Here is a 16,480-nt window from a genome sequence, read left to right as displayed (position 1 = left end):
GAACTAATGCTCGACACTGAGCTTCATCTTTTTTCAAAACACGACACTCTTCCGAAGACACCAACTCAAAATTACGCATCCCCTAAGCTCCAAGGTATTTTGTCGGGCTAGCTCCGCCCCGTGGCCCAGTGTGCATTGGTAGCACCGCAACCGCTGCACTTGGCACGGTTCCCCCGGATCAGAGAAACGACTGGTATGACGGCGAATGTGAGCAGTTAGTGGAAGAGAAGAATGCAGCATGGGCGAGATTGCTGTAACACCGCCCGAGGGCGAACGAGGCACGATTTAAACAGGCGCGGAACAGACAAAACTCGATTTTCCGGAGGAAAAAGCACCAGCAGGAAGATCGAGACCGTGAAGAGACGGAGCAACTGTACCGCGCTAATAACACACGAAAGTTCTATGAGAAGTTGAACCGTTCACGTAAGGGCCACGTGCCACAGCCTGATACGTGTAAGGTCATAAACGGGAACCTTCTTACGAATGAGCGTGAGGTGATCCAAAGGTGGCGGCAGCACTACGAAGAACACCTGAATGGCGATGTGGCAGACGAAGATGGCGGTATGGTGATGGACCTGGGAGAACGCGCGCAGGACATAATTTTACCGGCTCCGGATCTCCAGGAAATCCAGGAGGAGATTGGCCGGCTGAAGAACAACAAAGCCCCTGGGGTTGACCAACTACCAGGAGAGCTATTTAAACACGGTGGTGAGGCACTGGGTCATTACCAAGATTTGGGAGGAGAAAGTTTTGCCGCAGGAGTGGATGGAAGGTGTCGTGTGTCCCATCTACAAAAAGGGCGTTAAGCTGGATTGTAGCAACTACCGCGCAATCACATTGCTGAACGCCGCCTACAAGGTACTCTCCCAAATTTGCCGTCCAAATGCCGTCAACTAGCACCAATTGCAAGGGAGTTCGTGGGGCTGTACCAGGCGGGTTTTATGGGCGAACGCTCCACCACGGATCAGGTGTTCGCCATTCGCCAAGTCAGAAATGCAGAAATGCCGCGAATACAACGTGCCTACACATCATCTATTCATCGACTTCAAAGCCGCATATGATACAATCGATCGGGACCACCTAATGCACGAACACGGTTTTCCGGATAAACTGACACGGTCGATCAAAGCGACGATGGATCGGGTGATGTGCGTAGTTCGAGTTTCAGGGGCATTCTCGAGTCCCTTCGAAACCAGCAGAGGGTTACGGAAAGGTGATGGTCTTTCGTGTCTGCTATGCAACATCGCTTTGGAAGGGGTAATACGAAGAGCAGGGATTAACACGAGTGGTACAATTTTCAATAAGTCCGTCCAGCTATTTAGCTTCGCCGATGACATAGTAATGTCACGTAATTTTGAGAAGATGGAGGAAACCTACATCAGACTGAAGAGGGAAGATAAACGGATCGGAGTCATCAACACGTCGAAGACGAAGTACATAATAGGAAGAGGTTCAAGAGAAGACAATGTGAGCCACCCACCGCGAGTTTGCGTCGGTGGTTACGAAATCGAGGTGGTAGAAGAATGTGTGTACTTGGGCTCACTGGTGACTGCCGAAAATGATACCAGCAGAGAAATTCGGAGACGCATAGTGGCTGGAAATCGTACGTACTTTGGACTCCGCCGTACCAAACTGACAATCTACAAAACGCTCATTAGAGCGGTAGTCCTCTACGGACACGAGACCTGGACGATGCTCGTGGAGGACCAACGTGCACTTGGAGTTTTCGAAAGGAAAGTGCTGCGTATCATCTATGGTGGGGTGCAGATGGCGGATGGTACGTGGCGGAGCCGAATGAACCACGAGTTGCATGAGCTGCTGGGAGAACCATCCATCGTTCACACTGCAAAAATCGGACGGTTGCGGTGGGTCGGGCACGTAGCCAGAATGTAGGACAGTAACCCGGTGAAAATGGTTCTCGACAACGATCCGACGGGCGCATAAAGGCGAGGTGCGCAGCGGGCAAGGTGGATCGATCAGGTGGAAGATGACTTGCGGACCCTCCGTAGACTGCGTGGTTGGCGACATGTAGCCATGGACCGAGCCGAATGGAGAAGACTCTTATATACCGCAGAGGCCACTTCGGCCTTAGTCTGAATAAATAATAATAAATAATAATAACTAACTAACAGATAACGGGGCAGTAAAAACGGTGTTGGTCTCGAGACGGAAAAGGAAGGGATGCGATTTGAGGGTGTTGACGAATTTATATATCTTGGAATATTTGTCACATGTGATAACGATGTAAGCCGCAAGCTCAAAAGACGTGTTGCTGTTGAAAATATTTAGTACTTTATACAGTTTATATAGCCAGCTATAGTCTCGCAGCTTACAGACACGGACAAAGCTAGCTCTCTTCACATCATTGATTTGTGCTGTCGTCTTATACGACCATGAAGCATGGACGTTAAAAGATGTAGACTATCGAATTTTCGGAATATTTTAGCGGGTGATACTGCGTTCAATACTTCGCGGCGTGGTGGAAAATTGTGAAAGGTGCCGAAGCATCAATCACGAGTTGTACCAAGTGTACAACAATTCAGACATCGTCAAGCTGATAAAATATGGCAGATTATAGTGAGCTGGACATGTAGTGTGTATTCCGGAAGAGAGACCAGCAAAACTGATATTTAGCAGGAAACTAGGAAGAGGACGTCGCCTCCGGAATAGACCCCGCACTCGCTGACTGTGTGTAATCGTGTGTCTCGACCGAACGTCTTTCGATTGAATATCATTTTACTACACAGGATACTGTTTTTACACGATTTTTTTTTCGCTCGTATGTTTGATCGTGTGACTTTAATTTACCACCAAAATCATTACGACATGTTAAAAAAAACCCTGTATAAATCGAGGAAAAATCACATGATAATTATTAATATTTAAACATTTAGGATGAGTGCAAAATTGAGAAAATGTAAATCGTGTAAAAGCAGAATCCAGTGTATTTGAAGAATGTTTTGTTTTTATGTATTTATTTAAGAGTTTTGCAGCCCTTGGCTGGCTTGTCTCTGCTTTGAAGAATGTTTCCAAAGCCGGTGAGACCGCATGCGTAAGTAATCCAGGGTGTCTACTACCTGGAAAAACCTGGAAAACCTGGAATTATCAGGGAATTTCTCCCCACCTGGAAAAAACCTGGAATTATCAGGGAATCCCTGACATAATCAGGGAAATTTCAATTCCCGGTGATCATGAGTAAAATTCTTGCAAAAGAAGAAAAAATCCTTAAACATATTTGAATAAATATACCAATCAAGGCCACGGGGGTTGACGGCACTGAAGATAATATTCATCTGTATATCATATCACAATTGGAGCACTTCAGTGCACCTCTAACGATTCACAGTGGATCGGCTGCTTTGCAGACTGAGCCCCTGATCGTATGTCCCGGCATACTTATCAGGTATTGCTCTGTACATGGAGGATCCGCTAGGGCTCGTTAGCACTTTCCAAGGGGCCCGGAAATTAACCAATTTCTCGTCAACTGGAAGTAGCGAAGCCAATGCGTGGCCACAGGTAGGACTGTCATATCCTAATATAAATTGAAATTGAGAAGTCATGAATCACAATAGATTAGTCTTCTATTTTAGAGACATTAAAATTTCAGAATGTTTTCAATTAGGAGTGGAGAACTATTTAGACTTATCAGTATTTGCATCAGGTTGTAAAATTCAAAATGGTAATTTCGATGCAATTGAATGAATAGAAAATAGCCTAATGATAGGAATCTGAATTTATGTTTCTCCATAACAATGAATATTTCCTACATAAACTTTGCATTGGTTCTGATGATAATGGGTCAAACACAATTGGTACGTTTGCGTGCGTTTTGACAGTTTTTCCATGGGAAAACTGTCAAAACGCACGCAAACGTATCAATTGTGTTTGGCCCATAAGTCTTAACATAATACCTAGTAAACCAGAAATCAATCAAGAAAACACGGTAGGAATAAAAAAAAATAGAAATGAAAAAATGAATGAAATTATAATATTGAACATTTTAGAATTAGGTATTTAGATAGGATTTTTTTGTTGTGTTTGAGAAATTGTTTACTCTACTGTTGGATAGAAAAATATTAAATTAAAATTCTGAGATAGAAGAAAGACAAAAGAAAAAAGTGGTGATTGAGCTATAAAAGAGAAAATAGAATTTGATAAAAGGAGAAAGCAGATATTGATAGATAGAGGAAGGACACACAGGATTTGTAAGGCAATACTTAACAATTATTTTGTAGTTTTATACACACTGTATCTAACAACACTAATAAGACGAAGTTATATAAGACATTTAAGTTGAAACTTAACAGACAACCGACAACAACACAGTGACAATAACAGATCTAAAATATAGAAGATAAGGTGTGTTTTACATTAATGACACAACTCACAAATATAGAAATAACTCAATAAATAATTAACGCTTAACGTACATACAAATAATACTAACATATTCAAATTTACATTTCAACTAGATTTCCCACAGTCCGATGTCCATTTGGTCAAAGTAGACTAGTTCTTCCGGTATAATCACTTGTCAACTTTCAAAAACCCACCCCGATCATAGCAATCCTAAGGGGCAAAAAAAAAAAATAACAATCAAATCCATTGAAAATGTAGTGAACGTTAATGGATCGTTGTTCCGCAAAAAACGTTTTCCCCTTTTTTTAAGAATTCCTGGAGAATTTCCGAAGCTATTGTTGGTGAAATCTAGGAATTTATTCGGGAAATCAATTAGGGATTGCATTGTAAATTCTTTTGAGTATCCCCTCGGAATTTTTTTAGGAATATTTAAAAATACTAAATTAGTTAGGATTTTTTAAATTAATTCCTGGAGGAAATTCCGATGGAATTTCGGGATCAGTTTTCCAAGGAATTATTCAAAGAAATCACTAAAAGAGTGTCCATAAGAATGATTAAAAATTTACTAAATTTTTCTGGAGGAATTTCCAAGATAAAAATCAAAAAGAATTCCTGTAGCAATTTCAAAACGAATTTTCGGACGGTTTCTTTAAAAAATTCCCGAAAGGGATTTTCAAAAAAAAAGTTTGTGGTCATTTATGAAGGATTTTTGCTAAAAAAAATCATGAAGGAATAGTCGAAGGATTCCCAAATAGGGTAAAGTGCCTATTAGTGGACCCCCAACCAATAGTGGACCCTCCAGACATTTTTTCATTAATACAACACAATGGAAACATTTTGCTATGAAATTCCATCGGGAGAACCTACCTCACAGTCCTATGATACGATTACATGCATTGAAAATGCTATGGAAAGTAAAATTAGTTGATTTTTTACAATTCTATAAAAAATAAACACGAGAGTGTCCATTATAGGAATATTTTGGGGGGTCCATAATAGGGAAGAAGAACGTCCCGAAACGAAACATGAAAATCAAATGAAGTGTCAACTATAGCGAAGCAATTTTCTATTATGGACCCCCAGGGGGTCTACTACAGGGCAAATTTAGTCCAACTTTACAATGCTAATTTCAAAGAATATCGTCGAGTATTTGAGTGTTTTATGTATGTATCGTGAAGGGGAGATGCAGAGCTTGATATTAGATACCATGCAAAATTAATATTTTGAAAATTTCCACTCCTTATGCCAGGAAGAGCAAAATTTCGCTACTAGGGGGTCCACTATTGGGCGTTTTACCCTAGATTTTTCAAAGGAGTTTCTAAAGGTATTCTCGAAATATTTCCAAAGAATTCTTAAAAGCAAAATAACCGGGAAAACTCCTTCAAGTGTTTTCTAAAGATTTTCTTAAGATACTTCTGAATAAGTTCCTAAAAAATCCCAAGGAATTTCAAAAAAAAAAATATCCGAAGCATTTTCCGAAGGTTTTTATAGTAAAGCAGTAATAGAACGCTAGTGGCGCTGTAACCATTGAAATTATTCTGCCAAAATTTGCTTCAATAAGCTTGATAGCCTATTCAGATTACGATTAGATTTTTTATCGTGTTGAAGTGGAAAAATGAATGTATGGAGATGGCATCAGGTTGTTGTTTATCATGATATTTATGATAAATGGCGTAATCTGAATAGGCTATAACTTGGCCGTTTAACACTTATAGTACCGGTACCTTGGCTGGTAGGTCCGAGCAAACTAGATGTTGGTCACGCGAACAGGTATAAAAACGTTAGGCATGAGTACGTTAGGCATAAAGGATGTTAAGCATAATATACCCCAAAACAACCCACGACATAAGGAAGGTGTTATGCCTAACGTCATGGACTCAGCAATCTCATATCTTTGCATCATCACATTTCCTGAAGGAGTTTTCGTAAGAAGTTCTGAAGGATTTCCTGAAGAAATTCCCAAACATATTTCCGGAACATTTCCTTAAAAAGTTTTCTTAAGTTTCTTTAAAAGAAAAACAGCTGAAATAAAATTCAAAGAGATTTTCGATAGAAAACTTAACCAATATCTGAAGAAATCTGGAAAGTATTTTATAAAGGTATTTCCGAGGGATTTTCACAAGACATTTTCGAACAAACACCTAAAGGAACTTAAAAAATCGTAAAGGAATCGCCAAATGCATCTTTAAAGGAATTTCCGAAACATTTCCTTGAGATGTTTTCTAAAGTTTTAACAAAGAAATTTCCAAATTAAATCCGGAGGATTTTCCGATGGAATCTATGGAGAATTTTTTAAAGGAATACCTGGAGGAATTTTCTATGTGATTCCTGAAGGAATTTTGATTGAATAGTTTAAGCAATTTCTGGGTAAACTTGCAAAGGAATTTACAACATTGTTTTGTGAAGCCACCAAAATATTCTTTAAAATAATATTTTTCGCAATATTTACTTTTTTGAATTGATCTTTTGCTGCTAAAATCTATATATGGCACGTTTGTTTTTGCCTGGAAATTAATGTAAAACACCTGGAAAAAACCTGGAAAAATCAGGGAATTTTGTTTTTACAGATGAGTAGACACCCTGTAATCTTCTCTTATTGTTCATCGAAGAATCTAAAATTCATGGTCAAAATTGTTATAATCAAGCATGATCGTGGAAAATCTTTTTACACTATCAATATATGATCATCTAATGCGTACGAACATTAATAAATATATTTCATAGGTATTCACAGGAAATGGTTTCAAAATTCAACGGGGTGTAAAATTGCAGATAATCCCATCGCAATAAATGAATTAACATTCTATATGCAATTAATATTAACAGAATTTTACAAGCAAACAGTTTAAATTCTCAGGGTGTTGACTGTCGCTAATTCTGAAACTATGAAGATTTAATAACATTGGATGCTTAAATTGTCTGTGCTTAAATTCTATCTTGGCTCACTTTAGACAGTTTCAAACATTACGAACTTTTAATTTTATTTTGTTGTCTGGTTAAGCAATTAACTGGGAAATTCTCTTGAAACATCTTTGGATATTTTATTTAAAATTCCTGGAATTCTTCAGAAGTTTCCTCTAGAAGTTCCTTTAAAAATACCTCGTGAAATATCTTGAAAAAAATCATCAAGGTATGTTATATCAGAAATTCATCCTTAAGGAATTCCTGTCGGAAATTAATTTGGAAATTAATTCAGACATTCTATTAGGAATTTATTCTAAAACTCCTGGGCGAATTCTTTCGGAAATTTTACTTACTTTGGAAATACTTTCGGAATTTTCATCAGGAATTCCTACTGAAGTTCTCTTAGATATTCTTCAAAGAATTTACTCGGAAATTCTGTTCTTTCTGAATCCTTTGGGAATTCCTTAAAAAAATCTCCGAATTTTCTAATATATTTTTGAAGAAATTTCCAAATAAATTTCAAAAGAAATTTCAGAAAGAATTCCTCCGAAAATTCTCCCAGAAATCCTTTGAATATGCCTTCAAAAGTTCCTTCGAAAATTATTTTAGGAATTCCATCGAAATCTTCTTTAGGAATTCTTTTGAAAACTCCTTTAAAATTCTTCGGAAATTCTTCTAATATTTGCTTCAGAAATTCCTTCAGGAATAATTATGAAAGTCCTTTTTAAAATTATTTCAGGAAATTCTAAATGACTCTTCGAAGGAATTTTTTAAGTATATTTGGAATGTATTTCCAAAGAAATTCCTGAAGAAATTTTAGAAGGATTCTGTAGTGGAATATCCGAAAAAAAATCCTAAATAATTCTCCACTGAATTCCTAAAGGAATATCACATAGAATTCCTAAAGGAAAATCCGGAAAAAAAAAATTCGGATGGATGGAAATTCTAAGCGAATACCTGGAGAAGAAACTTCGAAGGAATTTCCAGAGGATTCTATAAGGGAATCGTTGGAAAAAAAAATCCGAGAAATCTTGGCGTTTATGTTCAAATTTGAAGAAAAAATATTCAATCTGGTGGGTCACGTGCCCCAGTTGAACTTCGTCAGTGTTCAAGTCCACAAGAAACCAATTCTTTCCTTTTTTGGTCAAGGTTCAGCCAAATCACACCAATCATCAACGAGAAATTACATATTCTGCCCATGCTTTCGGATATCCCCTAATCCCACAACAGAGGATATCCTACAACAATTGTACGCATGAATTGGTATGAAATGATTTCCGTTGTCCGTGTACGAGAAAAAATCACAAGTCAGTCAAAAAGCCGCTTTTTGCGGTTTGGCAGAACCCCGACCAATTGTAAGGCGATTTATTTGTTTGTGACTCACTGCCGGTTTATAACAACATGTTCACTTTCTATCTTCCTGATTTCCCTGATTGTCTCCAGAATTCCCTGATAATTTCCTGAATTTTCCAGGTTGGCAATAATTCCCTGATAATTCCAGGTTTTCAAGTTTTCTTTCAGGTAGTCGACACCCTGATTCATTCCAATTTAGTAAGTAAGTATCGTAAACACTAAGATCGATTGAATGTTGCGTTTAGTTTCTCGCTCCAAATATGTGCGTAAAATACCTTTAAAAGTACAACATATTTTTAATTATACATGTATATATAGTATTTCGGCTCTACTTGTATCAAAACACTAAGAAAACACGAATCTCTCCAAATCGATTGTGTTTATAATTATAATATAATTATTTTAAATTTCGGACTACAATAATATCCCCCATTTACTGAATATTAGAACAATTTAAAATACGTTTTGAAAATGGAAATGAGCTTGCAGTGACAGTGTACCTACTGTAAAAAATCGTTTGAAAGTTCACAACCCGTGTTAGACCGTGTAATTGGTCAGTAATTTATCTGTCTGCACCAGAAACAGCATCAGAAACGGTCACTTTTGCCATAGCTCTTGAATTATTTTTCTCTTTAGAGCCTTTACGCTTATTTTCCCCGTGCGTGACGATATTTTCCAATTGCTTCACTATAAATTTGACACTTGTTGACTATTTTTACCACCATGTGTATTTGGAAGCTCTCACTTTATGGTCGTTAATTTCTTTCATCTGGATGAGCGTGGCATCGGTAGTCACTGAAGTTGCAATACTTGTTAACGGCGATCACTAGAAACACACATAAATGATGGTAAATCGGATGTTAGGTCGAACGCATCATACCGATACTATGTATAACGATACAAGCCTCCAATCTAATCAAACTTTTCGCTTATCACTTGTTTTCAAAAGATGTGCTACTTTCCACAAATCGACTCACAGGTATCATCACCAGGAACACTTGTTGCACAATATAACCGTCCTACAGAACGAACAGATATCCCCGTAGAAAGTAACTTGAAACCCCATAAACCATCACGGCAAACACTTTCCGTTGGCCACACGACCCAGGACAGGACGACGCGCGCAAGTTGATCTTCGGAATCGTTCTGATAATAGCACTCGCGATCAGTATCTGCCCTAGGATTCGCTAAAACACTTGACCCGCTACCCGATGATGACGGACTGACTGGGTACTGTGTTTCTCTTTCTCTCACTCACGCCGGCTCTTTCGCCCTGATGCATCCGTTTCTACACTCGCGTAGCTATAATACATCAGCCCCAGAAATACACACGCGCTCAGCTACTGACTTGACTGAAGAGGGTCGCCGTCAGTTGGGGACTACCAACTAGCGGAGTACACTCGCGCGCGCGGTCCGTCAGACTGCGCTAAGTGGTCTAGCCCAGTATGCTCGTCACGACCGCAACTAAGCCGCTCGGTGAGAGTGACTACCTGCGTTGGTTGCTTTATTAGTCGCGTAAGTTAGTATACAGTAGAGCGGTAACGCTGCCGCCGGACGCCAACAGCGATAAAACAGTGATGTCAGTCGATGTACCAACATTTCAATAAATGCGCTATAAAACGGAATACATTTTAGTTTTTTTACAGTGCATATCGGAAAATATTGTTAAATGGTTTTATTGCTTTAGAATACTAATGAAAAATTAGGAAGCATGAACTTTGAATATATATCTAGTTTCAATTTATGTTATTGTAGTTGATCTTCTAATCATTTGCATAAAAATACCGATGCTGATAATTTAGGAAAACTATTTATATGAGAGGACCCTCCATAGCCGTGCGGTAAGATGCGCGGCTACAAAGCAAGACCATGCTGAGGGTGGCTGGGTTCGATTCTCGGTGCCGATCTAGACAATTTTCGGCTTGGAAATTTTCTCGACTTGTCATAAAAGTATTATCGTGTTAGCCTCATGAAATACGAATGCAAAAATGGTAACTTGGCTTAAAAACCTCGCAGTTAATAACTGTGGAAGTGTTTAATGAACACTAAGCTGCGAGGCGGCAATGTCCCAGTGGGGGATGTAATGCCAACGAAGAAGATTTATATGGGACAGTCATAAAAATTGTTTGAAAAATGATCTATGAATCTCTTCAATGGTATTTGAAATGTTTGTGACATTCTGAGCGTTATTCTGGGTAACAAGGGGATTTATACTGAAAATAACGTATATGTGGTGTGGTTTGACAGTGGGATCTGTTAAACTTCTTCAAAAAAGCTGCATGTTTTAGCAAACAAGCCTTATAAGCCGCACAATGTTCTCTAGCCCAGTCCTGTTGTGTGACTGTAAACAAATCGGACCCAAATGATCGAGCGCCTGTTCACCAAAGAGGTGCAGCTCAAACAGCGTCTATTCTGAATATGGAGAATTTTATTCCACCTTTGATTCCATTAGACAACAATGGCTCTAAGGATCGCTTGATAACGCCTGCAGAGATGGGTCGCCGAAATAGGTCAGTACGCTGTCAGCTCACACATTGCACAATCTCGTACAGAACCTCGTCAGTGCACATAAAGCAGCCGTTAACGAGCATGTTAACAACAAGTCAACAACCATGTAACTCCAGACTTCTCGGAAAAGTTGGAGATCTCAGCCGGCGAACTTACGGCCTATATCAGATCGTCGAAACACATGGCGACCCAAGGCTTCGGCAACATCCTGAATCTCGAACTCAAACACATGAGTAGGGGAACTGGGGGTAGGACGCCCACGTTAAGGAAAATGCCAATTTTATCAATAAAAACCACCATTTCAGCCAGTTTTCATCAGCGCATACTGAAGAACAGCATATCTGCGACTGACTACCGATAACAGATATCTAATTGTCCATTTTATTGCACAGAAATTTGATTTTTAAAAAGCACCCGAAAAAAAATGATTTTGAAACCATGCGGGGTGAGATGCGCCAGTGGATGGGTTAAAACGCGCATGTGCTTATCGTACTGATTTTCATTTTAATTGCATGAGCATGAGCATGAGCATGAGATGATCGTACAATTCGTAGTTGCTACTCCGTGATTGACCAGAACTAGCGGAATTGCACAGGGAACCAACAGATGGGACTTGGGATTAGCTCTCCATCCTCAATGTGCACGTTCCGGAAGCTCAACTTTTAATGGGTCAATAACGGCGCCGGCCACGTCCTTACGATCATCGAGGGAAGGGAAGGAATGTTATTATAACAACCGTTGTTTTAGAGACCGACGAATCGTCTGCATCTCTACGGTTGTTACGGGAAGGAGTATTGTAAATAGGGAGAGGAAGTGTCATTACTTAGATCAGGATTCACCTTGGTAAGTGATGTAATCTAAGTAACTAGCATGTTAATGTTGATGCGAGAACAAAGTAAAGATCAGTTACGACGTATTTTGTTGTGACATTGTTCACCCAACGTATAGGGCAGACAATCAATCGCTCCGGTAGAGCTATTGTTAATTTATCTTTAAACTGTCCGCAATAATCAGAAAGTGTGTTTTTTTTTCATATTCAGCTAACGCGAGGGAAAATAATAAATATAAAACATAGCTTTTTTCACGTACAGATAAAATTGCAAATATTGTTATATCTCTATGTACGTTGGTGTACCAGAAAGCTAACTATGTACTGTATTGGAATGCAAATTGGTTTGTGATAATTTTAACATGATCTGCCCCTGCAAAATGTATGCTGGGTGTTTCTGTAATTGTTATATTAAGTGGTCCCACTCAGGAAATGACGTACCGCACAGGAGAAAACATCACACGACACGTGAAGTTTTGAGCAAATTAATCACTTTCTTGATTTGTTATAAATTATTCAGTATACATCAATTTACGAGAAAGATCAAACATTTTTCATTAACCTAATCTTCAATGAAAGCAACATGCGAAACTGCAGCAAATAGAATATTGAGAGCCTTGAAACTATAGCCTAATTATTGCTTCTATGCATTCCTTCACACCATAAAACTAAACTATCTCGCATTTTGTTTTATAATTTTTTTTGTCGAATTTCGTGTTAGGATGATTATTAACTAATAATTTAAGAGTGCGTTGCTAATTTCCATTTGATTAATAAAACTCAAGCTTTTATAATTCATCCAAAAAAATTTACTAATCAGACGAGTTAAAGAAGAGACAAACAACTAGAATAGATAGAGAAGATATCGATTTGGAGAGACATTTTTCCAAAACATAACAAACTAGAACAAAAACATTATGCCTTATGGACGATTTGAATTCATGTTTTGGCGTTGAACGTTCAAAGAGGAGATGAGAATGAAACAACCTACCGCTATATTCCTGATGCCATCAATATAGATAAAATGTTGAATTTGTTATCTTTATGGGAACGCCCAGTTAAGCTAGCACTATGTGTTAAAAATCATTCTAATAAAGCACAAACAAAAAAACTCAAACATTTGCTGGACTAACAACGTACCACAACGGCAAGCAAAATTGCAAAATTCAGTTTAAAATTCAATTTAAGGATTCATAACTTACCACACGAATGCAGTCTGCGTCCAGCATTTTTACCTTACCAAAGAAAATCCAACAAGGGGGTTGCCGGGAAGGTGTGTCAGAACGAAGGCTCCGGCGTTCATGGTGATGATAAGACGCCGACCGTTGGTGTTCTCTAGCCGTTCCATAATGATGACCTGCAACTCTTCATTACCTTTGAATGGTGCGGACAGATCGCAATATTTTAGTCAGTATTAATCTGTTCAATCACGCAGTTCCAAGAAATCCACTATAACATAATTTCTATTACTAAAATTTTCGGCAGCAAAAAAATCTGCTGACAGGAAAAACGCGTCAGTTCGCGAGCCTTGACTACTACGATCCTTCATACTGATTTTCATTTTAATTGCCTACATTAAGGCAATTAACCGAATGTTCTGTTTCGGTCATACGAAATGAGCATGGGCGTAATGCCCCACACCGACCTCAGAAGTTTGAAGGCCCATAAAATCGTTTTAAAACCATTTTTGACGACGATTTCGTGTGGAACATAAAGAACACGAGTAAGCAGCATGGCTCATGGCTCAATTATTAATTTATCAATGTATAACAGCGACAGAAAGACTAAATTCCACCGAGCTAGAATTGCATCAAAACACGCAAAAATCGTTTTTTCGAGTTTTTCATGTATAACTAGAGAAAAATCATGAAATATATGTATCCAATGGCAATATTTTTCATTGCTTTATCGTATAGACTATTGAAAATAATCAAAATGGGGATATTTAACCTTATTTAGGGGTGGCGCGTTTTAACCCCTATGGGCGTGCTACCCCCACTTACCCTACTCCGTTCTTTGAGCACCTTTCGCTTTAATCAGTGTCTCCGTCCTAGCTTTCCATCATTCCAGCGCCAACTTCCCATCCAGGAACCTGAGAAGGATTCATCCATTTCGAAAAATTATCGTCCCATAATGCAAAAATGGCTGAAGGGTCCACTATTGGTTGGGGGTCCACTATTGGGCACTTTACCCTATAATACATTTTACACTATATCATCCATCAGGGTAGCAGGGACTATGTCCAAGGGCTTAATGACCCCTCCCACGGCCTCTGCGAGTTAGGGGGCCTGCCTAGGACGTGGTGGGGCTTGACAGCGGGCTCTGTTAAACCTCTACAAAAAACTGCATGTATCCGCAAGCAGGCCCTATCAAAGCGACCGTGTGCCGCTCAAAGCGCACAGGAGCCCAAGGAGTGCCAATTGGCACATCACAATCAATGCCAGCAACATCCTGATTATGGCATTCTGGCCGCGTGTTAACGGACCTTGTCTTGGACATAGTAATAATATGAAAGCGAGGGCTAGCGGTCTGACATTCTACTCTCTTAGTAGAGCCGGGTGACACTGACTCGAAACGGCGAATGGGCTAATGGCTAGGCTGTCTTCCGTCCCCTAAAACCGTGGCGGGCCTTGTAGCACGCTGTCCAATCCTGCCACCAAGCTTTGCCTGCTGGGCGAGAGTAGGCTCAGATGCCCTTTCTTGACTTGTGCTGATCTGGCTCTGAACACGCAAGTAAGTGTCAACCCTTGCATGGCCTCCCTGCATGCCGTAAGGGATGCAAAGATAACCATGGGATCATAAAAGGCGACTAATCCAGTAGGATTCGACGGCAGCCACAAGAGGGACCCATTTACAATGAGTGAAACAAATCAAAATAATTCTTTCGATGATGCGTTAAGCATGGAGGTGGTAGACCCCTTCGCCAAGGGGGGTTTGGCGAGGTCTCCTCCCAGGGAGGCGGAGAACGGAGTGACGGAGGCTGCAACTAGCAGCACCAGAGTCTCTCCAGCTGTGACAGGGTATAGCCCTAGCACGCTCGGCGGGCCACTATCCGCGATGCGGGTGGTCGCTGAGCAACTCGATGATATCATCGAGTTCGCGAACGCAAGACAGAACATCAGTAAGGAACTGAAACAGAACCTTCGGATGCTTCGCCAGACTGTTCGAGCCGCAAGACAAGAACAGGACGCGTTTATCAGGCGGGTGGTGGAAGAGAGAAGGCCGACAAAGGTGCTCAAATATATGGAGGAGCACCCATTTCGTCTTGACGGCTAATGAAGAAAAGACTGCGCCTAACCCGAAAAGACCCTGGCAGCAATCCGGCGAAGGCGCTCAGAGCAAAGCCAAACGACGTGCAACCGTAAAGGCCAAACGTCGACTGGGTGGAGCAGATCGGGGTGCAGAGGAGCGCGAAGGGCGTCGACCCGAGAAGGTGACTTCTCTGCCCAAAAAGGCGAAAGGCATCAACCAGGCTCAAGTTGCCGGGCCGTAAGAGGGTACCAGCCAGCCTGTGCCATCGGCACAAGGGACCGAAAATCCCTGGCAGCTGGTCAGTAGGGCAAAGCGGAAGTCGAACGCATCTCGACCCGCAAAGAAAGCTAACGACAGAGGCGAGGCCTTGTTGGTGAAAACTGATAAGGCAAAGTACGCTGAAGTCCTTAAATCGATGCGGGCGGCCGAAAAGCTTTCGGCGCTGGGTCAGGACGTGCGAAGCATCAGACGCTCCAAGACCGGTGAAATGATCTTGGTACTAAAACGCGGAGCGCAGGCTAGTGGGACTGACTACAGGAAGCTGGCCCAAGAGGTCTTGGGTGACGACGCCGAGGTGAGGTCGTTGGGGGCGGAAGTGTCCCTCCAGTGCAAGCAACTGGACGAAGTGACGAACGCGGACGACATCGTCTCTGCCGTTAGAGACCAGTGCGGTACAGAGGTCGATAAGACATCTGTACGTCTAAGAGGCGGTCCCTTTGGTACGCAGGTAGCCTTCCTTAGGTTACCGTTTGCGGAAGCCAAAAAGGTAATGAAGCGGGGGAAGTTGAAGATCGGCTGATCAGTATGCCCAGTGAGCAAACTCCAGCCGCCTTCAGTGGACAGGTGCTATCGGTGCTTAGAGTTGGGACATAAGTCCTACAACTGTAAGGGCCCAGACCGTAGCAACCTGTGTCATCGTTGTGGTGAGGAAGGGCACAAGGCGCATGAATGTGATAAGGCACCAAAGTGCCTTATCTGCGCCAGCAAAAAGCAAGCCTGTAACCACGTTATGGGTGGGTCTCCGTGTCCCATCGGAGAGAAAAATAAGAATAAGCCGTGCAAGTAACACAGCTGAATCTTAACCACTGTGCAACTGCCCAGCAGCTGTTGTGGCAGTCGGTCTCGGAGTCGAGGACTGATGTCGCCCTCCTGTCCGACCCGTACAACGTCCCTGTCGATAACGGCAATTGGGTGGCGGACGGGTCTAGGATGACGGCTATTTGCACGACGGGACGGTACCCGATCCAAGAGGTGATACACTCCTCTGCTGAGGGT

The 16,480-nt window shown here is 41.0% G+C and overlaps 1 protein-coding gene across 14 annotated transcripts in view; it reads right to left on the bottom strand.

The window, feature by feature from the left end:
• The window catches only part of LOC134213360 (sodium- and chloride-dependent GABA transporter ine), a 112,838-nt gene extending 102,980 nt beyond the window's left edge, over positions 1-9,858 (bottom strand). For 5 of the 14 annotated variants that reach the window (XM_062692357.1, XM_062692361.1, XM_062692360.1 and 2 more), the window contains exon 1: positions 9,594-9,858. The gene's annotated coding sequence lies outside the window, so the exon portion shown is untranslated. Of the gene's footprint in view, positions 1-9,116 lie in introns of all 14 variants that reach the window. The other 9 variants (XM_062692354.1, XM_062692356.1, XM_062692364.1 and 6 more) reach the window with 5 other exon arrangements.
• Between the last annotated feature and the right edge of the window lie 6,622 nt (positions 9,859-16,480).

The sequence above is a fragment of the Armigeres subalbatus genome, chromosome 2, assembly GCF_024139115.2.
Source record: "Armigeres subalbatus isolate Guangzhou_Male chromosome 2, GZ_Asu_2, whole genome shotgun sequence".
In the NCBI taxonomy this organism is placed as follows: domain Eukaryota; kingdom Metazoa; phylum Arthropoda; class Insecta; order Diptera; family Culicidae; genus Armigeres; species Armigeres subalbatus.
This window is presented reverse-complemented; position numbering and strand designations above follow the sequence as displayed.